Source organism: Choloepus didactylus, chromosome 9 (genome assembly GCF_015220235.1).
Source record: "Choloepus didactylus isolate mChoDid1 chromosome 9, mChoDid1.pri, whole genome shotgun sequence".
Classification (NCBI taxonomy): Eukaryota; Metazoa; Chordata; class Mammalia; order Pilosa; family Megalonychidae; genus Choloepus; species Choloepus didactylus.
In genome coordinates, this window is record NC_051315.1 from 120751724 (window position 1) to 120778357 (window position 26634).

At 40.1% G+C, this 26634-nt stretch overlaps 1 pseudogene; it reads right to left on the minus strand.

The window, feature by feature from the left end:
- Positions 1-20160: 20160 nt before the first annotated feature.
- Positions 20161-26158, minus strand: LOC119543849 (annotated as a pseudogene).
- Between the last annotated feature and the right edge of the window lie 476 nt (positions 26159-26634).

The window sequence follows — 26634 nt, forward strand, 5'->3', positions numbered from 1 at the left end:
AGGAAGGTTGAGACTGAATATTAAGAGTATGATAATAATTATTAGGGGGCTTCATATTGGGAGTATTAATTACATATATAGGATATGATTTGGTAACTTGGTCTATTAGGCTTTTCAACCCTGGAGTAACCGTAACATCCTGTACCCAGCTACATAAGGCCTCCTTTTCATGTTCTTCTCTGATTGCATGAAAGGCAATTGTTTGGGGGAAGAAAAACTGTCCATGCCTTTGGTGAACCATCCCCTGTTCTCATTGAGCCCCTTTTTAATGCTTTTTCCTTTTCTTCCTCTTTGTATGTGGGGGTGTATTTCTCTGGATTAGGCTTTTCAGGAAGACTGATGCCTTGCTATGTTCTTGGGCTGCCTGTTTCACGACAGAATCTGCCTTGTTATTCCCTTTCATTTTTTCAGCCTCTCCTTTTTGTTGTTCCCTGCAATGAACTTCGTTTAGGAGTTGCAGTACAGTGGGACTAGGTTTTACCTGTTGCTTCTCTGAGGTGAGCATTCCCCTCTCCTTCCAGATACCTCCATGTGCATGGAGATGGTATAAACATACTTGGAATCTGTGAAAATAACACAGTTTGGTCTTTTCCTAATTCCAAAGCTCAGGTCAGGACTATGAACTCCACTTTCTGGGCAGAGGTTCCCAGGGACAACGCCCTTGCTTCTATAGTTTGCTCTAAAGATACCACTGTGTGTCTTGTTAGCCTCTTGCCTTTGGCCTTAACTGGGGCCTGCTCTTGGTGTGGTGTGTCTAGCCGAAAGGTAGTTTCTCTGCTTCCTTTAAAAGGGAAATGGTAGCTTCTACCTCTCTTAGGCAGAGTGGCCAGTCCTTTTCTGCCTAGTCCAACTGTTTTGAGAAGATGCTACTACTTTAGTTAGATGCCCTCGCTTGTGAGTTAATACCCCAAGGGCTACTCTTGTTTTCTCATGGATGAAGAGATGAAAGGGCTTAGTTAAGCCTGGAAGACTTAAAGCCAGATCCTCTTGAAATAAGGTTTTTAGCTTTCTAAAAGCTTTTTCACATTATGGTTGCTACAATATAGGGGCTTCTTCTTTGCCCTTGAGGGTTTGGCTATTAGGTCAAAGTTGGGTATCCATATCTGACAGAACCCTGCCATCCCAAAGATGCCCCTGAGTTGTTTCTTTGTTTGGAGTGGGGCTAGACTACAAATAGTTTCCTTTCTTTCTTGAGAACGAGTCTGGTGTAATTTCCCTAAGGATAATTGGGGAGTTTTTAAATTCTTGGGGCAGGACTGTCCAAGAGAAATTACTCTTTTGCTGGGTGTCTAGGTTTTGCCATTCAAAGGTAAATATCTCTTGGGACTCCTGGGCTAGAGGAATGCAGAAAAAGGCATCCTCGAGATCTAGTACTGAGTACCAAGTGTTCTCAGAAGGTAGAGAAGCTAGCAAGTGTAGGGATTTGGGACTCCAGGGTGGATGTCTTATGCAGCCTCACTGACTGCTCTTATATCTTGCAGTATTCAATATTCCCCGTTGGGTTTCTTAACTGGAAGGATCGGGGTGTTGCAGGCTGGAATGCAGGGCCAAAAGAGTCCTTGTCTCAGCAGGTTTCTAGGGGGGCTATGCCTTTCAAGTTTCCTTGCATTAGGGGTGTTTGCCCTAATTATCTAGATAGTCCCACCCAGGATCATTGTCAGGAAAGGCTGAGATGGGACAGGTGTGCCCTGGTTTTAGCTCTACTACTACTGTTTGGGCGTCCTTGGCCTGTCTCACTAGCCCTTGTGCCCAGACTCTCAGGTCTGGGCCTTTTTCCTCTTCCCTCTTGGCCAGTAACATGATGTGAGTTTGTCTCCCTGTGAGAGGGGAAGATTTATTTCTAACTTATTTCTTTGTATTGCTCCTAACCTGTACAAGAGATCTCTTCTTGATAGAGGGATGGGGCACTCCGGGACATATAAGAAGGAATGCAAGAGAGTTTCTCCACTTATTTTGTACTCTAGGGGCTCTATAAATGATTTACTGTTGGCCTGTCCCAGTATCCCCTTTATATTACATTTTTGTTGGGTAAGTTTGCCAGGTTTGGTATTCAACACTGAGTATGTGGCTCCAGTGTCTATTAAAAATTCGACAGGCTTGTCCTCTATGTCCAGTGTTGGCCAGGGCTCCTTGGTGATTATGCTGATATGGCCCGGAGTCCGGTGAGCAGCCCCTTAGCCCGGTCATTCCTCGTCTATCTGGACCATCTGGAAGTCTCTTCAGGGTTCCTGTTCAGGGCACTCCCTCACTCCCCTTGCTGAGGTTGACTGGGACAGTCCCCTTTCCATTGCCCCTCCTGCTTCCAATAGGCACACCAGCTTGGCCCTAAATTCCATGGTTTGTCGTTCTCCCCGGGCATTGGAGCATTGCTCACCTGGGTTGGCCATCTCCATTGGGCGAACTCCTTTCCCGATTTAGCCGCCTGACACTGGAGGGCAAAAAGGCATCAAGGTGGCATTCTACTGGGCTTTCCTGTCCCCTTTCTTTTCCCACCATGTATCTCCATTGTTGAACCTGGTTGGCAACATCTATCAGCCTAGACACGGGGGAGTCAGTTCTAACTCTGACTTCTGTAGCTTGCAGCAGGTGCCTGGGCACTTGGTGAAATCAAGCGTGCTCTCAGGACTGCGCTGCCTTCAACGTTCTGGGGAGCCTGGGTTTAGGGTAGTATGGAGCCTTAGACACTCCCTCAGACTGGAGGCTCTTCTTGGGGTGTCTGGTCTATGGTTTTGATCTTGTTCCAATTTATGAGCTTTTTCCCAGTGGCTTTCATCCCCCCGCCCCAAGGAACATATCCTTTTTCCAGTAGGGTACTAGCTTCTGTTTGTCCTAATTATCTAGACGGTCCCACCCTGGCTCATTGTCAGGAAAGGCTGAGTTATGTGGTCTCTTTATCAGGTGACCCACCCCCATCCTGATGCTTCCTCGCTTGCTTTTGTTAAGACAAATGCTTTTTCCTCTCCCATCAGTAAAATGTTTAGGAGGGATTGTATGTCAGCTCAGGTTGGATTGCGAGTGAGGAAAATATTTCTCATTAGGTTTTATGTTAAATAAAACTGAGTTAGGTCATATAAAGAAACTGACCAGACAGGTTAAATCAAATAGTATGCCACAGAAAATTTAGATTTTGTATAAAGTAAGTCTTTCCTCCTTGGTCCCACATAGAAATTAAAGTTCCAAAATATAGATATCACTTTGTACCTTTATTCTGATCCTTAGTTCCAATCAAATCAGTCTCATTCATTTTTCTCAATTGAAGTTTGATCCTTTCTTCAGCTTTTTCAATAGTGACTATATGGTGTCATTTTCTAGAATTAATATAGTTCCTTTAGTATTGGTAGAGCTAGAGAACTTCAATTCTGAGTCTTGGGTGTTACACAGATACTCAAAGTTCCAGGGAGCAATCAGATTTCACATGAAGAGCACAGCATTTTAAAATTTAGAATTAGCAACTAAAGCCTAAGAACAAACGTGATTGTTGTAATAGCTTACAGCCTAGGTTTTAATTCGTTTATGAACGTCTTTCAAATAAAGCTATTTCCAGAAACAAAACATTTGTCAGTGACTTATCTTTAGGTTATTAACTACAGACTATAGCAAAAGTTTTTCTTGTTTTTCTTTCATATTTTTACTAGGGTTATGTTAATTACAGGTGGAACATAATTTATAGATTTCCCTTGCTTCTTGCTTGAGGTTCCTTTTTTTTTTTTTTTTTTTTTTTTTTGCAGAAGAGGAAGCTTTGACTGGAATTTGACAGTAAGCACTTTCAGAGACGCCTTAGAATAAAATAATGATGTAACTGATCAGGAAGGTTGGTTGTTTTTGTGACATGTAAGATTTCAAAATAATTGAAACTATGACTAGCAACATTATACTGTTGTCTAACATTATGCATGTCATATAATGTTGCATATATAACATGGACAATGAGAACATTGTTAAGTCTAGAAATTTCTTATAGTCTTCAAATATTTATATGAAAATATTTTATTTATATAAGTTTGACCAACAGAATGTTAGAAAATCCCTTGTAATTTTCATAATTTCAACACTTCTCATGCAACTCATAACATATTAAATGAACTTAATTTTTAGCACTTCAATTTTATAAGGCAAAAGAACAAAGTCTTAGCTTGAAATAAAAATACGTCTTTTAGGATTTGCCTTGAGAAAGTAAAATATCAGAAGTTATCAGGTTTGAACATTAAGTTAAGCAGGAAAATGGGTTACTGTGATGCCAGTTTTGTAACTCTGAGCATATGGGATCTTGTCCCAATTTTTGGTTCTTTGCCAGAACAAGTCCAATTAAAGGATGGTATTCAAAAGATTTCCAGTGTTTCAGGATGCATCTTGTTCTAGTTTGCTAATGCTGCCATTATGCAAAACACCAGAAATGGATTGGCTTTTATAAAGTGAGTTACAAATTTAGAGTTCTAAGGTCTTAAAAGTGTCCAAACTAAGGCATCAGAAAGAGGATACCCTTACTGAAGAACGGCCGATAGTGTCTGGAACAGCTCTGTCAGCTGTGAAGGCACGTGGCTGGTGTCTGCTGGTCCTTTGTTCCCAGGTGTTGTTTCAAAATGACATTTTCCACAGGGGTGTTGGGCTTCCCCACCTCGATGGTTGCTGATGTGCTCACAGACATAGGGGACTGGTGGTTGGATGGGCTGAGCCCTCTACCATGGGACTCACCCTTGGGAAGACTGTTGCTGCAAAGGAGAGGCTCGGCCTCCCTATAATTGTGCCTAAGAGCCTCCTCCCGAATGCCTCTTTGTTGTTCAGATGTGGCCCTCTCTCTCTAGCTAAGCCAACTTGAAAGGTGAAATCACTGCCCTCCCCGCTACGTGGGATCTGACACCCAGGAGTGTAAATCTCCCTGACAACGTGGAATATGACTCCCAGGGAGGAATCTAGACCCAGCATCGTGGGATGGAGAACATCTTCTTGACCAAAAGGGGGATGTGAAAGGAAATGAAATAAGCTTCAGTGGCAGAGAGATTCCAAAAGGAGCCGAGAGGTCACTCTGGTGGGCACTCTTATGCACAATATAAACAACCTTCTTTAGGTTCTAATGAATTGGAATAGCTAGCAGTAAATACCTGAAACTACCAAACTACAATCCAGAACCCATGAATCTGGAAGACGATTGTATAAAAATGTAGCTTATGAGGGGTGACAATGTGATTGGGAAAGCCATATGGACCACACTCCCATTTGTCCAGTTGATGGATGGATGAGTAGAAAAATGAGGGAAGGAAAAAAAAAGCACCCAGTGTTCTTTTTTTACTTTAATTGTTCTTTTTCACCTTAATTTTTATTCTCATTATTTTTATGTGTGTGGTAATGAAGATGTTCAAAAATTAATTTTGGTGATGAATGCACAGCTATATAATGGTACTGTGAACAATTGAATGTATGCTTTGTATGACTGTGGTATGTGAGTATAGCTCAATAAAAATGAATTTTAAAAAAAAAGAGGGAGAAATTTAAACATATCCAAACCAAAAAAAAAAAAAAAAAAGGCATTCTCCAAAATGTCTCAGGTCTCTCTTGGCTTTTCTGGGGTAAACTCTGGGCTTCATCTCTTAGCTTAACATTTCCAAACGTCCTTCTGTCTGCATCTCCAACCATCTCTAAGCATCAGGAAGCATCTTGGTCTGTGTCAGCTCTTAGCTTCTCTCTTAAATACTCCAGTGAACTAATCAAGACCAACCCTGAATGAGTAGGGCCATACCTCCATGGAAATAATCTAATCAAAAGTATCATCTACAGTTGAGCAAGTCACATGGAAAGGTTCTACCCTAATCAAAAGACTAATAAATCTGCTCCCACAAGATTGCGTTAAAGAACATGGCTTTTTTGGGGGACATAATATATTCAAACTGGCACATCCACCCCCTGGAGCCCAAAAAGACATGTTCTTTCCAAGTGCAAAATTATATTCATTCCATCACAATATAGGTAAGTACAAAGTCCTAACATTCTCTTCTGGCCGTGGACCTGTGAGACTCAGAACAAGTTATCTGCTGCCAATACACAAAGGAGAGAGGTAATCATAGGATAAACATTCCCTTGCCAAAGGGAGAAACTGAAAGGAAAACTGGGGTCACAGGACCGCAACAGTTCCAAAAACCTTCAGGGCAAACACCATTAGATTTCAAAATCTGAGAGTCATTCATAGAATGACGTTTTTCCCTTGGGGCTTGAGAGAGCAGGAGTCAAACCCTCTCCAAGGGCCTTCACAGAAGCCGTCTTCTCTCAACAAACACTGGAGTGAGTGCTTCTACATATCCACTCATTGGGGAGACCATCTTCTTCTTGGTTCCACCCTCCGCAAATATCGGGGTGACACCCAGACTCTCTTCCATCTCTGGGGCACATGCTCAACCCCTTCAGAACTGTAGAGTGGTGGCCAAGCTCTCCCCAATCCCCAGGGAATGTGCTCCACCCCCTCTGAGGCCTTAAGCTCTGCTGGTCTACAAGCCTTAGTTCCAAAATGAGGCATGCTGCCACCAGGGGAGCAACAATAATTCCATTGAACTGAAAGTTAAGGCTGCCACCTGGCCACTTTGGGCTTCTCATGCCTCTTAATCAACAGGCAAGGAAGGGGATTACTGTACTGGCTGGGGTGACTGATCCTGACTATCAAGGGGAAATAGGACTGCAACTACACAATAGAGGTAAAGATGAGTTTTCCTGGAATACAGGGGATCCCCTAGGGCATCTCTTAGTACTACCATGTCCTGTAGTCAATATAAAACTGCAACAGGCCAATCCAGGCAGGAGTACCAATGGCCCAGAAACTTTAGGAATGAAGGTTTGGGTCACCGCACCAAGCAAAGAACCATGGCCAGCTGAAGTCCTTGCTGAGGGTAAAGGGAACATGGAACGGGTAGTGGAGGAAGGTAGTGATAAATATGAACTACGGCCACGTGACCGGTTACAGAAACGAGGACTGTGATGGCGTGAATATTTCCTCCCTGTTTTGTTGAGTATGGTTTATTTGTACACAAAGCAAATATCTTTGTTTTCTTCTCTATCTTATCCCCTTATCATATGACATAAGTTGTATTGTTCATTTCATAGTATTTTAGTTAGAGGATATCAAGTTTAAGAGTGAATGTTACCCAAGGACATGCAACATATTCTGGAGAGATTTAGTGTTTCTGGTTGTACACAGGACAGCTGATTATAGTTAGCAAAACATATGTCTGTTATTGTATTCTACTTAGAGATTAAGTATGGTTTAAGGTGATGTGTACAGTGGCCAAGTTGACAAGGGTTGGACTGTGATGGGTTCATGTGTCAACTTGGCCAGGTGATGGTGCCCAGGTGTCTGGCCAAACAAGCACTGGCCTGGTACTGCAAGGACATTTGTGGCTGTTTAATAAACCAGAAGACTGGATTATTAAATCATCAGTCAATTGATTGCATATTGGCTGGTTACATCAAGAAGGGTGTGTCTTCTGCAATTAGATAATTCAATCAGCTGGATTTAACCCAATCAGTTGAAGATTTTTAAGGGAGAAGAGAGAGAACTTTCATTTCTCCTTCAGCCAGCCAGCCTCTACTGGAGAGTTCATCAAAGACCTCCATTGGAGTTGCCAGCTCACTGCCTGCCCTATGGAATTTGGACTTGTGCGTCCCTGCAGTTGTGTGAAACACTTTCATAAAATCTCACATTTACAGATATCCCCCATTGGTTCTGTTTTCCTAGAGAACCCTAATTTATACACACCTTAATGGGCTCTCCTCTGGCATCAAAGTTGACATCTGATTTCCCATGCTGGAGTGGTGGGGTACTTTATCTGAGACCAACTGCCCAACAACAGTTCCCGATGGTTAGTGGGGGCACAAATTCTGCAGACATGACCCAGATAAGGTTTCTTAATTTTCTTATTTGTTCCGATGTCCAGGCTGCTATGGGATGGATTAGACAACCAGCTCCTAGTGGGTCCTGAGGCACCAGGTTTTGGGGGCTCAAGGCTTTGAATGCCTCTATCTTAATTCCCAGGATTGTTAATCTCGCCTTTCCCAGGAAATCCTCCAACACTAAAGGAGGGACAAGGCCTGGATTATTTTAGCCACAGGAGCTCTTGCATGATAAGGCTGGACAACCCTCTAAGAAGCTGGAGAAGTGAGGGGATGGGCCGGCTTTCTCTGTGAGGTTCTCTGGGATATAGGGGAGTCTGGGCCAACCCTGGGGGTATAGAACATATGTAAATAATAAGGGACTCCCAGGGGCTACCCACTATTTCCTCTGGCACTTGGATAGTTTCTGCTGGCACTGGCCAGATAGCTTCCAGAGCATCAGGGAGGGCCACAGTGGCTCCCAGAGCTCTCTGGGTCAAATGAACAATACAGGGATGAGCTGTGGTTCAGCATTTGTGAGAAGATTAGAAGGGCAGAATGGCAAAACATCAGAAGGAAAGAAGAGATTAAGAGAAGGTACAGGAGAAAGGAGCAGGAGCACGGCCCTTTAAGCAAACAAATAAGTCACCCAAACAAGTAGGAGAGGAAAGTCCAGACTTACCCACATCCTTTCCAAGGGCCCCCACTCTGGGAGTTGTGTGTCTTGTGGTCAGGATCCCTGGCCGACTTGCCCACACCCTAGCATCCTTGGCTGTCCTTACCTTAGAGCTCTCCAAGTCCAACTTTGCTAATTGAAATTAATCAAATGCCCCGTCTTGTCTGCCTATGTCTACAAAGTGGATAAAACTCAGAAAAGACTGCATAAGGTCACCACCCGTATGTGGTTGCAGAGGTCAGGGAGGGCCACTCTGACGGCTGGAGAGCAAACAGGGATGCCTCAGCCCTCTGTCTTTTGGGGACAGAGAGACTGAAATGGTCCTGATGGAGTAACCAAATTTAAATGGTCTAGACCCTCTAAAACACATTCCCTGTTGCTTGCACCAATAGCATGAAACCAGGTTCAGTAAAGCAAGCAGCACTCCCCAAAGGGAGGTGATTGAGAAATTCTTTTATGGGGGATGAAGGGGCATGGCTTGGGTATGTGCAAGTGGTCCCATTCAGCACCTTTGAAATTTCCATCTGCAGTCAGCCTTCTTGCGCTTTTCCTGTGCACCTGCAGTTTAGCCATGAATCTCGGGGCTGTTCTTGTGGTTAACGGCTTCCTGCGCTTACTTCCTACAAGCAAGCATAGCTTGGACAAAGATTAGGTGGAATGGCTTCCTGTGCTTAGTTTCTGAGAGCAAGCACAGTTCAGACAAAGGCTGGATGGAAATTTTTGTAAGTGGTAATCCAAGGATGACACTTCATCTTGTTAACACACCCTCACACAGGGAATCTTCTTTGCAATGAAGCACTCCACACAACTGAATGTGTCTGCTAAATCCAGGTATTAAATACACCCAGAATAGTTCAGCTTTTGGTAAAAAGCTTTTCAAGGGTAGATACATGCTTCAGATTCCATTTTATCATTCCTCTTTAATTGCCTATGAGGCATTTGCTGGTCCCCTCCCAGACTACATGGAATCTGAGTGTCTCTGATTAGACCTGCCTATTCTGAGGTGCAGCAGGAGGGATATGTCCACCACAAAAGGAAAACCAGTGTGGAAGCTGAGAAGGAAAGTCAAACACCCAGGACCACAGCCAGCCAGGAAAATGCATTGTGGGCAACTGGTAAAATGCACTGGGGCAGAGAAAATTTATACTTCAAGAAAAAACTGTACATTGTTTCAGCTATTTGACAACTCTTTAAGCTGTAGGTAAGATAGCAATGGGAAAGAATTCTTGTCCATCTAGTGAAGGGACAATTTTTTTCCTTACTGAAAAAACCAGTTTTGCCTCCTGATGTGATCAATTTCAATATTCCTGATCTAGAAATGTGCCCATTCTTTGGATTCTGGATTCTTCTTTAATCCAGGTGTTAAAACTTAACAGTTTTCTCATCAGTGAGTTCAATAAAATCTTTAAGGGTGTTCATTTTCTATCTGTATGAGAACCATGACATGCTCTTTTTCCAAAAATTACCTTGTAACACTGGTTGCCATTCATCCTTCATCTAGCCTGTCTAAATAGCTTCCAATTTGTTCCTCTGAATCTAAAGGATTTGCCAATAGTTGTTAAATTACCAAATCAGCTTTACTATTTTGATATCTTGTTGTCAACCCTCCCAGCCTTAGACTTGCTGTTTTCTTTCTCTCCAGGTTTGCGTTTGCAGTGGCCAGTGTGGTCCAGTGGAAAGAGCAGGACTTTGGAGTCTGAAGCCCCCTGCCCCCCTCCTGACTCCATGCCTGCTTGGGGACCTGGGACATGTACTTATTTTCTCCAAGTCTCCTCTTAAAACATGGATAATCATACCCACCTCACAAGGTTGTCTTAGGAGGGGCCCAATTAAGAGGTACTCAGTGCAGCTCCCTTCCCATCCTTCTCATTGTCATCATACATTGCAAATTCAACCAGAATTCACAGCTGGAGACTAAGAGCCCAGAGACAGAAAATTCAGAAAGGTACACCGCAGATAATGCCACCTAAACAGCTAAGAGCAACAGACTAAAGAAATTCATCTTTGAATAGTTACGCTTGGATAGCTTTTACAATTACCCAGCCTTGAGAAGCCACTGCTGGTCTGCAGCCAACAATGACTGAACAAAATTAGTACTTTTGTCAATTGCAGCTAAGATGAAAATAGTTTAAAGAAAAACAGGTAAAGTCTTGGTTTATTGAAAATATGTGTCTTCATGAAAAACACCTTCTGTTTAGGAGACAACATTGTGTTCCAGTTTTGGTAGGAGCAAAATACTTTCGTGAGAATATTTTCAGAAAACATTATTTCTCCTTCATCCTCTTCAAACTTCAACATTACAGAAGTTTAAACCTACTGCACGCTTAGAGCAGCAGCGCTGATTTCCTGTCTACATGTTATCTGGTGAATTAGTAGTGGACAAAGTCCCTTTCCTTTCTTCACGAGGACTTTATGGCCATCCTTGGATCTGGAGTTGGCGTTTTGGTGATAAAGCTTCTTTTCAGTGCACATCTGTGGACATGGGTTCTGTGGGTGCTAACACTTTTCCAGGTCTTATTTATCTGCTTTTCCATATGGCTGGAAACGAGAATCATAGCCAGTCCTACTTGCGAATCTCACACCGTGGCTGGCAGGGGCATTATTATTTTGCCCCAAATGCATACATGAGAGATCTTTTCTCCTTGAAAGGAAGACCCCAAGGCCTCCAATGAACTTTCATTTGGATGTAATATTTGGGATAATTTTCCAAAAGGCCAATATTTCTCAGTTTAATCTGAGAGCATAATAGAACATCAACAAAACTGTATTTGGTAGTTCAGTATCTCAACCTTTTCATTAAGACTCATTGCCTCCCATCATCAGTATTTATTGAGCACTTACAGTATACAGGCACAATAGAACAAAAATATTAAGCAACTGCCATCCATTCTCTAGCCTCTTTCTATTCCCCAAGCCCATTCTTTTTCATCCTGTTTTTGGCCATTCCTTCCAAAGAAATTTGATAATTAGCTTTCCATTTCTGCAAAGAAGGCTGTTGGAATTATTATTATTATTACTGCATTGAATTTGTAGATCAATTTGGGCAGAATTGAAATCTTAACATTTAGCCTTCCAATCCATGACAATGGGATGTCTTTCCATTTGTTTAGATCTTTTTTGATTTCTTTTAGCAATGTTTTGTACAGGCCCTTTACATCCTTGGTGAAGTTTATTCCTAGATATTTGATTCTTTTAGTTGCTATTGTGAATAGAATTTTTTCTTGATTACCTACTCTGATAGCTTGATGTTAGTGTATAGAAACACTACTGGCTTTTCTGTGTTGATCATTTATCCTGCTACTTTGCTGAACTTTGCTCGTGTAGCTTTGTAGTAGTTTCTTCGGGGTCTTCTAAATAAGGGATCATGTCCTCTACAAATAATGAAAGTTTTACTTCTTCCTTTCTGACTTGCATGCCTTTTATTTCTTTTTCTTGCCTAATTACTACAGCTAGAACTGCTAGCATGATGTTACATAACAGTGACGACAGTGAACATCCTTGTTTTGTTCCCAATCTTAGAGGGAAAGCTTTCAGTCTCTCACTGTTGAATATGATGTTAGCTGGGGGAGGTGATATATGTCCTTTATCATGTTGAGGAAGTTTCCCTTGATTCCTGTCTAAATGTTTTTATCAAGAAAGGATGCTGGATTTTGTGAAATGCCTTTTCTGCATCAATTGAGATGATCGTGTAGTTTTCCCTTTCAATTCATTACTGTGGTATATCACATTAATTTTCTTACTTTGAACCACCCCTTGCATACTGGAATAAAGTCTACTTGGTCATGGTGTATAATTTTTTTAATGTGCAGTTAGATTCGATTTGCAAGTATTTTCTTAAGGATTTTTTTTGCATCTATATGCTTTAGAGAGATTGGTTTGTAATTTTGTTGTAGTATCGTTATCAGGCTTTGGTATTAGGATGATGTTGACTTCATAGAAAGAGTTAGGTATGTTCCCTCCTCTTCAATTTTTTGGAAGAATTTGAGCAGAATTGTTATTAATTCTTCTTGGGACACTTGGTAAAATTCACCAGTGAAGCTATCTGGCCCTGGGCTTTTCTTTTTTTGGAGGTTTTTGGTGACTGATTCATTCTCTTTACTTGTGATTTTTTTCTTGCAGTCTTCTATTTCTTTTTGAGTCAGTGTAGTTTGTTTGTGTGTTTCTCAGAAATTGTCCATTTCATCTAAGTTGTCTAGTTTGTTGGCATCCAGTTGTTCATAGTATCTTCTTATGTACATTTTTATTTCTGTGGGGTCAGTGGTAATGACCCCCCTCTTATTTTTGATTTATTTCCATCTTCTCTCTTTTTGTCTTTGTCTTCTAGGAAAGGGTTTCTCAATTTTATTGATCTTCTCAAAGAATCAACTTTTGGTTTCATTGATTCTCTCTATTGTTCTTTTGTTCTCCATTTCATTTATTTCCACTGTAATCTTTGCTATTTCTTTCCTTCTTGCTTTGGATTGGTTTGCTGTTCTTTCTCTACTTTCTCCAGGTATTCAGTTAGGTCTTTTATTTTGGCTCCTTTTTCCTTTTAAATGTCAGCATTTAGGGCTATAAATTTCCCTGTCAGCACTGCCTTCACTGCATCCCATAAGTTTTGATATGTTGTGTTCTCAGTTTCTGATTTCTCTAGCAATGTTTTCTTTGACACACTGATTGTTTAAGACTGTGTTGTTTAACCTCCATATATTTGTGAATTTTCCAGTTCTCCGATTGTTATTGATTTACAGTCTCATTGTATTATGATCAGAGAAAGTGCTGTGTATAATTTCAATGTTTTTAAATTTATTAAGAAGTGTTTTGTGTCCCAGCATGTGGTCTCTCCCGGAGGATGTTCCATGAGCACTGAGGAAGAATGTATATCTTGCTGTTTTGGGTGCAGTATTCTATATCTATCTTTTAGGTCTAGTTCATTTCTCATATTATTTACTTTCTCTGTTTCCTTATTGATCCTATGTTTAGATATTCTATCTATTGAAGAGAGTAGTGTTTTGATATCTCCCACTATTATCATAGAGATGTCTATTACTCCCTTAAGTTTTGCCAGTGTTTGCCTCATGTATTTCGAGGCACCTTGATTAGGTACTTAATATTTATGATTGTTATTTCCTCTTGGTGAATTTCCCCTTTTATTAATATATAGTGTCCTTCTTTGTCTCTTAAAACTTTTTTTTTTTTTTGCATCTAAAGTCTATTTTGTTTGATACTATTATAGCTATCCCAGCTTCTTTGTGGTTACTGCTTGCACAGAATATCTTGTTTTAATCCTTTCACTTACAACCTATTTGTATCTTTGGGTCTAAAATGAGTCTCTTTTAAACAGCAAATAGATGAGAAATATTTTTTTAGTCATTTGTCAATCTGTGTCTTTAGATTGGGGAATTCAATCCGTTAACATTCAATGTTATTACTGTAAAAGTGACCCTTACTTTAACCAGTTTATCTTTTGGGTTTATTTGCTAGATCTATTTTTTTTTCTTTTTCATTCTAATGATAATCTTCATTTTCATACTATCCTCCAAGTCTCTCTTTTCCTGTCTTTATTTTTCAGCCAGCAGACTACCTTTAGTATTTCTTATAAGGTATGTCCCTTGTTAATGAACTCTCTGTATCTGTTTATCTGTGAATATTTTAAATTCTTCCTCATTTTTAAAGGACAGCTTTGCTGGATGAAGAATTGTTGGTTGGCAATTTTTCTCTCTGAGTTTCTTAAATATATCATACCACTGCCTTTTTGCCTCCATGGTATATGATGAGAAATCAGCAATTAACCTTATTTGGCTTCCCTTGTATGTAGTGAATCACTTTTTTCTTGCTGCTTTCAGAATTCTCTCCTTCTATTTGGCATTTGACAGTCCAATTGGCATGTGTCTTGGAGTGGGTAGATTCAGATTTATTCTGTTTGGAGAATGTTGTGCTTCTTGGATATGCATATTTATGTATTTTGTAACAGTTGGGAAATCTTTGGTCATTGTTTCCTCAAATAGTCATCCTGGCCCGTTTCCCTTCTCTTCGGCTTCTGGGACACTTATGATGTGCATGTTTGTGTGCTTTGTTTTCTCAATCATTTCCCTGAGACACTGCTCAAATGTTTCCATTTTTTTTCTCCATTTTTTCCTTTGTCTGTTCAAATTTGGTTGATCTGCTTTCTAGCTCACTGATCCTTTCTTCTGCCTCTTCAAATCTGCTCTTGTGTGTCTCCAGTATATTTTTAATTTCATCTACAGTGTCTTTCATTTCCATAAGATCTGCTATTTTTCTATGTATTCTTTCAAGTTCTTCTTTATGCTCATTCTCTTTATGTATTTTATATTCTTTATCTCTTTACGCATCTCATTGAATTTGCTTAGGAGATTTGTTTGAACATCTTTGATTAGTTGTTCCAAATTCTGCATCTTCTGACTTACTAATTTGTTCCTTTGGGCCATATCTTCCTGCATTTTAGTATGCCTTCTGATCTTTTGCTGATATCTGGTGTGACGGTTTGAAGCTATTATGTTCCCCAGAAAATCATGTTCTTAATGCTCAGCCTTTCCTGTGGGCCCACTGGAAGTAGGAGCTTAACTTAACTTAACTTAAGAGATGACCCACCTCACTCATAGTGTGTCTTAATCCTCTTGCTAGAATCCTTTATAATAGAAGCCGAGAGAGTAAAGTCTGAGAAATTGAGAGAGAAAAACCAGAGAAGGTGAGAAAGAAGGACAAAGAAAACAGAGAAAAACCACAGAAACAGAGAGGAAGACTGAATCCAGAAACTGAAAGTAATAAAACCCAGGAGAAAAAAGAGAAACCAGCCGATGGGCCATGCGCCTTGTGGCTCACTGGTAGCTGGTCTTTGGGGAGAAAACATTGCCTGTTGATGCCTTGATTCGGACATCTTCATGGCCTCAGAACTTTAAATTTGTAAGTTAATAAATCCCCATTGTAAAAGCCAACCCATTTCTGGTATATTGCATTTCATCAGCTATTGCAAACTAGTACATCTGGTCATCTGATTATTTTGAGGGGTTTATTCTGAATATCAGTTTATCTCCCTTGTCTAGGATTTTGTTGTTGCTTCTTTTTGTATTTATGCACTTCTTTGACAGATTTTCAGTATTGCAGAGCCCAAACAGGGCTGGGTACCCATGCATGCAAATCGATAGGTAGGATTAATTGCCCTGAGATAGGATCTGGAAAGACTCCAAAAAGCCCTTCTTTTTTCTTGTATTTTCTGGTCTGCCCAGAACATGGTGCTCTTCAGCTACCTATTTCACCACTGGAGCCATTGAAATAGTGGTACCCAGTGATATCTAACTGGGAGGGGCTGAAATTATGGGATCCCATGCTCTCACTTTGCTGGCCAATATCTGTCTCAGTGTTGAGCTGTGCCTCCCTCTGTACTTGGGGCAGAGAACTCCCACAGCTATCTCAGTCTGCAGACACCCACCAGGAGAGGATAGGGCTTCCTGCTTCTGCTTCTCTCAAGGGTGGGGCATGGGGACCAGGAGTCACAGAAGGAAATACAGCCCAGGCCCATGGTTTCTCAGTCTCTTTATCCCACAGTTTCCTGGGCATTACACTGTTCTCTCTTGTTCCCCAGATCCCCAAAAAGTTGATTCAGACAGTTTCTCCTTGGCTGCTCGCTGCTTTTGGGAAAGAAGTAGGTTCTGCCATTCCCTCTCTAATCCTATATTTTAGAAGCTCCTCCTTTGGTGTCTTTTGTATTCAGCACTTCTCAGCTGCTTTTGTTTTGCCATGGGTTTCTGTGGACTTGGGCCCCTGTGTCTGGATCTGTGTGGGGATCTAACTCACTGCTGTGTGTTTTTTTGTTTTTGTTTTTGTTTTTGTTTTTTTAGTGTGCCCCCCGTGGCAGGTGGGAGATATCCTGGCCTGCTTCTGGGTGCTTTCCAAACTGCATGGGACCAAGTGAAAGGTGGGGAGGGAAGGTGACTGGCCAGTCTGAGACAGAAGTTCCTACCTTATATTTTTCTCTTTCTTTGATTCAGCATATCTGGAATCCTTCTCCAGTCTCTGCCTTCTTCCCGAGTTCTAAGAAAGGGAGATTCATCCTCTTTTTTGCTGAATCTCTGGGGAGGGTTTTCCAGAGGATGTTGATGATGTTGATGATGTCACACCCAAAAATGGCTTTTGTGGTCATATATGCTTGAATTCAAATTGCACCTTCAGTATTTCCTACATGCTTGATTTTGGACTAATTTTGTCATGCCTATGAGCTTCTCTCCTGACTGAGGAATTACAGTTCTGCTGGGTAATCAACTGATGGACTAAAGTGTCTGGCACTAAAGTGATGGCTTAATAATAATAATAATAATAATAATAATAATAATAATAATAAACTTTTTTCTTTAATGAGATAATTTTTTTTTAATTCAGAATTTTCCAGTGCCATGTCTATTCAGATTTTCCCCCTGTTGTTTGTTCCTTTTAATCATAAGTGGACTTTGAAAAAAATGTAAATTCATCAGAATGGTTCCATATCCAAAGAATTCTAGCTTCTCATTCTTCACTGCTAATTTTCTTTCCCAGAGGTAAACACTGTTTTAAGTTAGTATTTTAATTCTGGGTTGGGTAATTCATGGGCTGCAAAGATCAAAAGTAATGAAAAGATGAAGTCTCCCTCCCTTTTCCCATCACTTCACAGAAGGTAATCATTGTTATTAGTTTTATTTGTCCTTCCAGGAAAACTGCATGCATATATGTCATAACACATATTTATTTTCTCCTTACATTTACGCAAGTGATAAGCTACTATATTCATTACTCCTGGCTCTTGACATTTTTCCACTTAATAAAATATTTTATAACTCTTTCTGTATCACTATGTAAAGAGCTTCATTTTTCTTATTGGTGAATATTATTGCAGATGGATATATGGATGCACCATAATACATTTTCCCTGTCCCCTTTTAATGGAATTTAAATTGTTTCTGATCCTTTGTTCTTGGAAACAATACTGTAATGAAAACTTTTTATATATGTCAGTTCCCATGTATGCAAGTATATCCATAATATATATTTCTACCAGAGAAATTGATAGGTAGAAGGTGTATACATTTGTAATTTAGATAGTGCCAAATTTACCTTCAATAACACTAATTTGCACCTTTAGTTATAATCTAAAATCCCATATGAATTAGGGACTAATTCAGAACTTTTTAGTCTTTTCCATTGAACTATCTTTCTTGCTTCTGGCTATGTTCCTGTAATGAACTATGAATTTAAAGTAGGATTTTACTTTCTACAAACAATTGAATCTCACCTGACAAAGTTAAAAAGCACATTCTTCATTCTCTTAAAAATTTTCCTAATAAAATTTAGAACTATCTTTACTAGTTCTGAAAATGACTAATATGGTGGTATTTTTTCCTGTGATTGGACTTAACTTATATAAATTTATTTAGGGTGCCTTGACACCTTTGTATGTCATGTCTCCCTACCAAGAACAAGGTAAGCATTTCCATAGATTTAGATGTCTTCTCATCTTATAAAGTGTGCCAGTTTTGATGTATTATGTCCCCCCAAACGCCATTATCTTTGATGCAGTCTTGTGGGGGCAGATGTATTAGTGTTGATTAGATTGGAATCCTTTGAGTGTTTCCATGGAGATGTGACTCAATCAACTGTGCATGAAATGTTTGATTGGATGGTTTCTGTGGAGGTGTTGCCCTGCCCATTCAGGGTGGGTGTTGATTGGATCACTGGAGTTGTATAAAGGAATTCTCAGACAGAAGGACCAGAGAGCGACTGAGAGTGACATTTTGAAGAGCATCTACAGCTAAAAGAGGACAAAATGCCCCTAGAGCAACATTTTGAAGAACGCCATTTTGAAATGTAACTGAGAGCAAGCAGACGCCAGCCATGAGCCTTGCGAGGTAACAGAGGTATTGTGGACACCAATAGCCACCCTTCAGTGAAGGTACGCCCTTACCTTGGATACTTTATGGCCTTAAGAATGTAACTTTGTAACCAAATAAACCCCCTTTATAATAGACAATCTTTTTCTGGTGTGTTGCAAAATGGCAGCATTAGCAAATCAAACTGGATTCGGAGACAGCCCTAATCCTACTCCTACTCATCGCAATTAATTCCACTCACTAATGATCTTATTTCCAAATAAGATCACATACAGAGGTATTGGAAGTTAGCACTTCAAACATACCTAGCTTTTGGGAGTACAAAAGTCTACCTACAACATATGTTTGGTGAAATGGCTTTAATTGTAGGCAAAGAACTTCCCTCACTTAGAACAATCAATTTCCAGATTTATTTATTGAATAATTATGTATTTTGACATTTGGTTATGGCAAATATCTCCATAATTTTTCTGTTTTCATGTTTTTAAAAACCTTTTTATTCTACTAAATATACTTTAGAATCATTTTGCCAAGTTAAAAATTAGTGAAATTTTTGTAGGGATGCAGAGAGCTGATCATCTAATTTGTGAAGATTTGATCCTCCATACACCTCAGTTTTCATTTCCAGGACAAGGGATGTGTTTAGAATTTTCATTAGATATGTCACACCTTATAAATACTGTGAATGAAATCTTTCCTCTATCGTCCCTATCTAGATATTGCTTGGTTAATCATATCTACCATTCATTAACCATTTTTATGTTCTAGTCCTAAATTAGATAAATGTTATGTTGTTTAATCTTCCAAACAACCTTATTAAGTAGAGGCCTTGTGGTTTCCACTTCATAGATAGAGTGCTAAGGGTGTGGTAACTTGCCAGGATTTGAAACTACTCAGGCAGGATTTGAGCCTAGGTCTCTCTGACCTGCATCTCTTTACCCCTCCACTGTGCAATGGAAAAGGTTGAGAACTTTGAAAATTTATTTTCAACCTAGTGACGGAATTTTAGCCTCAAGGGTGAAGTATGTTTGAATTATAAGTCAGCATTCTTTATCCCCAGTAGCAGACTGGGACAGGCATTTCAAAAGACAGACAAATCAGCAGAATTCATTAAAAAATTAGAAATGATATTTAATATTTTTCACAATATTTTATTAAATATAGCATAATATGTGCCATAAAAATTATGAATAATGCTGTGTTGTTGGTGTGGAAGAGAAGCCCTTAGAAATGGGACCAAACCTTGTAATTCTCTCAGAGAACTATAAGTTATACAGAAATACACTTAATGGAAGATGAAGGACAGTAGTTCATATGACCAAAAATATCCTATACATTGCCAGCTTGGGTGAGATCAATCTGAATCCAGCAAAGGGGCAATCAAGCTAGTATTTCTGCTCACAAATGAGGAGCACTGACTCCAGGATGGCTGCTGTTTTCTCATGGTGTTTCCTCACCATTTGCACATCACTCTCTACCTGAGATCAAAACAGAATTTTTCGGTCACTGCTGCGCACTGGGGTCCCCAGTGTGATGAGCTCTGTCAACTGCATCCAGATCAGCTGGACACACATCCGGTCTAAAGCTGAGGTTTGTTGTGGTTTTGAAAACTTTCATTGGAATATTTGGAATCTAGACATGGAAAGCGTGTGAGTTCATGACAAAGCACCTCTTGTTGTCCACACTTGCATTTTCATTCAGTGCCTTTGGGAACCGCAGCATCCGTGCTCAGGGCTGAGGGGCTGACTGGGACATGCCTAGAGCCTGGTCTCCAGGTCACGTCTCCTGGCTCTGCTGGGTGTGGCCCGGCTGGATCTGACTCGGAGCAGAGGTCCTTAGACACTTGGCTGAGGAGATGGTGCTTTTGCTTCTCATCGGGAAAATTCCAGCAATGACTGCAAAATTGCTCCCATAAACTAAAAACTGGAGAAAAACAAATCAAGTTAATTAGCTACATATAAAACTGATCCTCTATGTCACTGATGATAAACGATACTCTTGGTTTCCTTGGATTATGAGGAAATTGAAACCCAGGATCCAAACATGGGTCATTTGGATTTGCACAAAATATTCTTTTCCCATCTTAGAAAAAGCAGCTGTAAAACTATATCAATGCAGTGGTTATGCATGTGCCCTTTGGGGGCAGGGTGCTTGGGTTCAAGTCCTAGCTAATAACACCAACGATGAAAAACATAAACCCCACTGATCTGGGTCCATATTTGAACAGTACAAAACTGTATATCACACCTTTAAAAATGAATTTCAGACACTGAGATTATTTCTTCTTTTTTTAAATCCACATACAAAATGTGAAATTGGTTTAATTTTACTCCCTTGATGGAGCAGGAAAGAGACTACTGGGTTCTGTAGACATGCACCCTTTCCTAGTGGAAATCTCAGTAACCTCAGAACTGGATGGTGAGAGGAAAGGAGACATGCAGGTACAAAGGTGAGAATGTGACCTAATTAATGAGGCTTTAGGAGCAAAAGATAAATCTTGGCCTAGTTGTGATGACTGCCAGGAACCTACCTGGTGAGTTAGCATGCTAAGTAAGGATTTGCTGATTCTCGAATTTGCCTAGCCAAGGAAATCATCAAGAAATTTAACTGCTGGCAGTTGTGAGGTTGAAAAGTCTTGGAGAAGTTACTTAATTATTCTAGACTCCCACTCACTCCATCAGTAGGAAGAGAGAACCAGGGGAACTCACCTGAATGCTGATTGTCAGGTGGAGCCCTCTCTGATCCACCACAATCACAGGATGGTCTGGATCACCAGGGCCAAGAAGGTGTTGATTCCAAACATGAGGGCACAGTGATCCATGCTCAGGTTAACTGCGATCTGAAACCTACCATTAAACATCTCATCAGCAATTTAACAAGAAGGTATATGGTGTTTTGTTTTTCCTTTAAAGATAGAAACTGTAGAGAAAGCAGTATTTTCTTAACAGCACTTCTCTAAATCTCCTCCAGTATATAGGAAGATAAAGAAAGGGAATTTAAAAGCACAAAGGTTGAATCTTTACATGTGTTACATGGAAAAATCCTTGAACTAACCTATAATGCTTCCAGAAATTAAACCTAAATGTCCTAAATTCTTCTAACTTAAAACTATTGGATGCTATCTGATTTTAGAAACTTTTTAGTTTAGAAATGTAAGCATTACCCAATCCCAAAGGAATTTATGAGCATTTTCATGTCCCTGATAATGGTCTGAATTATTATTTGAAAGATCCAGACCATGATTTCTTGTATGATTGAGTGAGTTTGTAATTAATTTAGAGTTCTTTCTTTGAATGTGGGTAAAGGGTTTGGAATCCGAATGTATTTAAAATGATGCAAGAAAAAATGAAATCCTACTTAACAAAATCCTCACATTAAAAAAAGGAAGTTAGGACACATGAATTTGATTTTTCAGACTAAGACATTTCAGGGCAAAATGAAACTTACCGAAAAAACACCCTCAAGTTTTCTTTGCCTCATAATCACTTCCCTGAGTTCTTATATTTCTGCGATTTTTCAGTTGCTTATCAGGATCAAAATGTTTTACCAATTACAAAGAAGCAAAACTTGATAAGTTTTGCCTCTACTTCTTTCCTGCCGTTTGAAATTCAAATTCTTATTTCTTTGGTTAGTACCAAAGTTCACTTCCTGTTTTCTTAATCATTAAAAAATATACATATGGAGTTTAGGATTTTTGTAATTTTTGCAGCTCATTTTTTCAGTATTGAACTTTTATGACTTTTCAGGAAATAGTTTGCTTCACACAAAGATATGTGCCTAGGATTAATGAAACAAGCAAATAAAATCAGGGATGAAAATCTAAACCTAATCATCCAGAATTGGATTGTGGCTCATCTTATTATGGAAAACTGCTTAAAATAAAACCTGACAATGTATCATTACTTTCCGTTTAGAAACCTATTTTTCTTGATAACTAATCTTAATGAAATTTGGAGAGCAAATTAGCTAAATGAAAAGTCTAAGTTATGTCTAACTTAATATGAAGTGGTCAACTTTTAATACTGCATTAGACTAAAATCCTTCTCAGAGGAACCCTAGCAGAGGCATGCTGGGCTGGTTTTGGAGGTGGCAGGAGTGGATGGGGACACTCACACTGCGATGGTGATGAGGAGCATGTAGCCTGACTTGAAGACCAAGCAGCCAGCATAGCAGGTCCAGATGCTGTCCGTGTAATGCATGAGCAGTAAGGCTCCCGCGCTGACCACAGAGAAGACGGCCAAAGCCAACTCTCCCAGGAGATCCCAGTTGACTTTCACATAACCCACTGCAAAGGCCACCACGGCCCCTGGAAAAAACATCAATGAAGATCTAACATATTGACTTTGCACATGGGAAACACCAACATGCTTTCTTAAAAACCCAGTGGTCTCAGTTAATTCTAAGAGATGAATATTAATTTCACAGAAATAGTTTGTTCCATCTAAATGTGGATTTATCCCCTTTTCTACCCTGTTTTCTTTTGACTTCCATCTTTACTTTCTATTCTTTCGGTCATTCATTTCACTGTCACACTATGGGCAGGCACTGTACTATATGCAGAGGGGACCAAAAGGCTCCCAACCACTGCTGGGAAAGAAAAGACAAAATAATTGCAGGGAGAATATACCTGGCCCCTCTCCACTTGCTTCTTCATCAGGAAAATTTTCAGTGATGGGTATCACGTGTGATGCACTGGATTGTTACTTTTATTGATTTTAATCTTACTTGTAGTCTCCATTTTAATTTACTTGAAGCTTTGAGTGAAGGGACTTACACTGATTTTAAGAGGTTTCTAACTGGCAGTGACTAAGGTTGGTAATTATGTTTCAATTATTGACATTTGATTAATTACCTTTTTGAAATTATGACCAAGGAAAGAACTGTGAATACCAAGGATATTAAACTTTTAAATTTCCCCCCAGAAATTGGGATGTAGGAAGAATATATCAGTGAGCCACTTCCAGCTGAGTCTTGGTTTTCAGGAGTTATACTAAAATCTAAATTGGGAGACAATCAGAAAGCAGAAGCCACAATGGGCTTTCTGAAACTTTTGTTAATGAAGGCATAGAAAACTCTCACTTCCTAGAAAAGATCTTCAAAGTCTCATTTAAGTTGCCAATTATGAGGATATAAGTATTTATTGTAGAGTAGGTAAAAGGAAGATTTCCCTCATTAACAGTCATGGAGAATATTAGTAATTCAGTTCATTTCTAAAATAATCAGGAATAAAAACTTCATGCTATTCTATAGGACACACTTTGTTCTTTTTACATTAAAAACAACACTTTTCTGGATGGTAGAGTGAAATCTTAAATTTGGTGCTTAATCCTGAACTATTGATGTGTTCATTGTGATTATTTAAAACACATTAATTAGAAATGACTTCCATTCCTGAAAAAATATTAAAGTGCCAATTAAACAGAACAAATTGATCACCATGGAGAAGTTGAGCACCTCTAGATATTAACTAAATGGGCATAGTTAACAATCTACATTTTAAGATAAATCAACAGTTATTTACCTCCAAATGTTTCAATGGCTTCTACTGCTCCATTGTAGACGGAAGAATTCTGGGACGGTGCCTTGTAATCCCACAGGACTGAACATAGTTCAAAACCTGGTTAAAAGCAGCTGTGGAAAAAGCCCACCACAGGGACCAGTAAAAAAGGCGCTCTGAGGAGCAGCACTCCCTCAGGTCTTGGAACCACTGCACAAACACTCTCACAATCACATTGCTTGGACGAGGGCTGCTCAACTGTCCAGCATCCAGACTCCCTGAAACGGTGAGTATTTCCGACGTGGGTTTCTTCTCTGTGCAGCCTGGTGCACCAGCCTCCTGAGATCCACCGACCACTGCCTCTGTGCTTGGGGAGGTCTGCGCTTCTTTGCTGGGTTTTGCATGAAAGAACATGCTCTTCTTGGGCATGGGTAGGAAAAGTGAGCAAAGGAAGGCCATCGTGACAGAGGCCAAGGATATGACATTGAGGTAGAAGTATGACATGTCAGCCAGGGAAACTAGCACCTGGGCCAGCACGGAGGCCGCCATGTAGGCCACCAGCGTCACGCTCCGACAGTAGCTGCTCACTCTCTGGTAGTGTTCCGGGCTGACCACGCTGTATATGTAGGCATAGTAGGCCACCTCGGTGGCAGTGACCAGCCCATAGAAGAACTCGACAGCCTGCATGGCCTTCACGCCTTGGCCAAACAAGAGCAGCAGCCAGGTCACGATGTAACTGATGCCCTGTAAGATGATAACTGGCTTGTAGCGGATGTAGTCAGTGAGGATAAAAACAGGGAAGAGCAGCACCAGGTAAGAGTACGTCCAAACAGGGAAGATCTCGTTTGTGATCTGCAATGGCAAAGCACGAGTCATGGGACCACAAAGTACCCGAAGTGAGAAGGGTTTCCTGTCTGAGAATGGGGCATGACTAGAGGGCACATGGCTTACAGAATATCAATTTCTGTACCCATGTGATGGAAAAGCGGAATACAAAACTGAGTGTCAAGAAAAACACTAAGAAAAGAAAGCAGTTTACATACATAGGTGCATCCCAGTATAAGACTGTATTGGGTTAAAATACTACCTGAACTATTAAGTCTAAATAGTATTTATGTTTTAGCATGTTCATAAAACATGGTTCAACAGACACTTCTGGAGATGATAAAAAATTTGAGCCCTTAAAAAGGGATCTTGCATTTGAAGATAAGAGTAAACAACCTTGCTGTTTGGGGAGTAAGAATAAAGAGTGAAACATTTCATCTCCCTCCTGGACAATTTGCTGGGCTCCCAACCCCTTATTTCTCAGTTCTACTGATTGTATCTGCTTACTCAATTCTGGCCTTAATTTAAAAGGGGACATCTCATGGATTAGTCAGAAAGGAAGGAGACCAAAATTTTCCTAGACAGAAAGGACAGAAGAAGTTGTTGATCTTTGGTTTATGATGGGTGATAGCAGCAGCCTTTCAAATCACAGAACTTTCCCAAATGGTTGACATCTGGTCCCATGAGATCACTGTAGAAGGCATGAGGGCACAGACAAATGCTCGCAGGACAGAGCTGCTCCTTAGAGGATGGCTGTATTCAGTGGTCTACAGCAGGTACTGGAGCACACCCCAGGCACCAGGGCATTGATGGGGCTTGATGAGCATTGTGGAGATTTTCCCCTTCTGGGGAAAGAGGGAAAGTCTGGGAGATAAAGCTTTTAATATCTTACCTGGGGGTAAATAGTTATCAAAATGGAGTAGGTAAAATTGTCCTAAAGAAATGCTACAAATCATGCTCAGATCCTGTTTATACTTCATCGACTTAAAAATCTGTTATAAAGTACTTGATTATGTGCTTGACAGTGATTTGATTTCAGGATTTAGTATAATAGAATCAATGGAGACCTGAGGTGTCCCCATGCACTAAGACTAATGTTAGGACTCTATACAAACAGCTGTGAGTGCTTTAGCTGCCCATTTTTGTGAGTGTGAGGAGGGCAAAGTACAGCAGTTCTCATTCATGAGAAAACCATGACAATGAGGGCCACTGAGGTCAATGTGTTCATCCAATTTCCAGTTGAGTGAAGCGATGCCTATCTTCATTTCAGGCCACTTTAAATATGTACATTAACTTACCTCTGTGCTCATCAGGTTTTTATTTGGTCCAGATAAATATGAGATTAGGAACAGTTCTGAGGGTCTCCTCATGGAGAAAAATCCAAACAAGCAGAGGACCACAGTGGGATAAATCCAGGAATGGCTTGGTGAATGAACTCTGGAAACAGTCCATGGCTGCTTGAATGGAAATAAAGAAAAAATTAACTGATATTTATTCCTTTTTGGCATCTTGGATTTAATGAAAAATGGATTATTTCTGAATGTTTTATGAAAGATAGAGTTTGGTCCCTCTGTTACCAGACCAAGACAGTGGATTCTTTTGCCCAATGCGCTCAACGACCAATTCCTGAGACATCGGGGGTTTCAAAGAGAGAAAGAGTTTATTGCTAGGCATGAAGCAGAAGATCAGATGGCCTATCGGTCCAAAATCTGCCTCCCTGAACTGCAATAATTCTGATAGTTTTAATAGTATCAAAAGATGGGCAGGTTTTAGGATGATGTAATTGAAAGTGATTTAATTATTGAGCATGCGCAGATTGATTACATGCTTAGAGAATATATATAAGAAAATGGTGGCCTTAATGATGAGCATGATTTTTATTATTATGAGGTATAGGTGACTTGTAGGTTAAAGTCTAAGTTACTGCG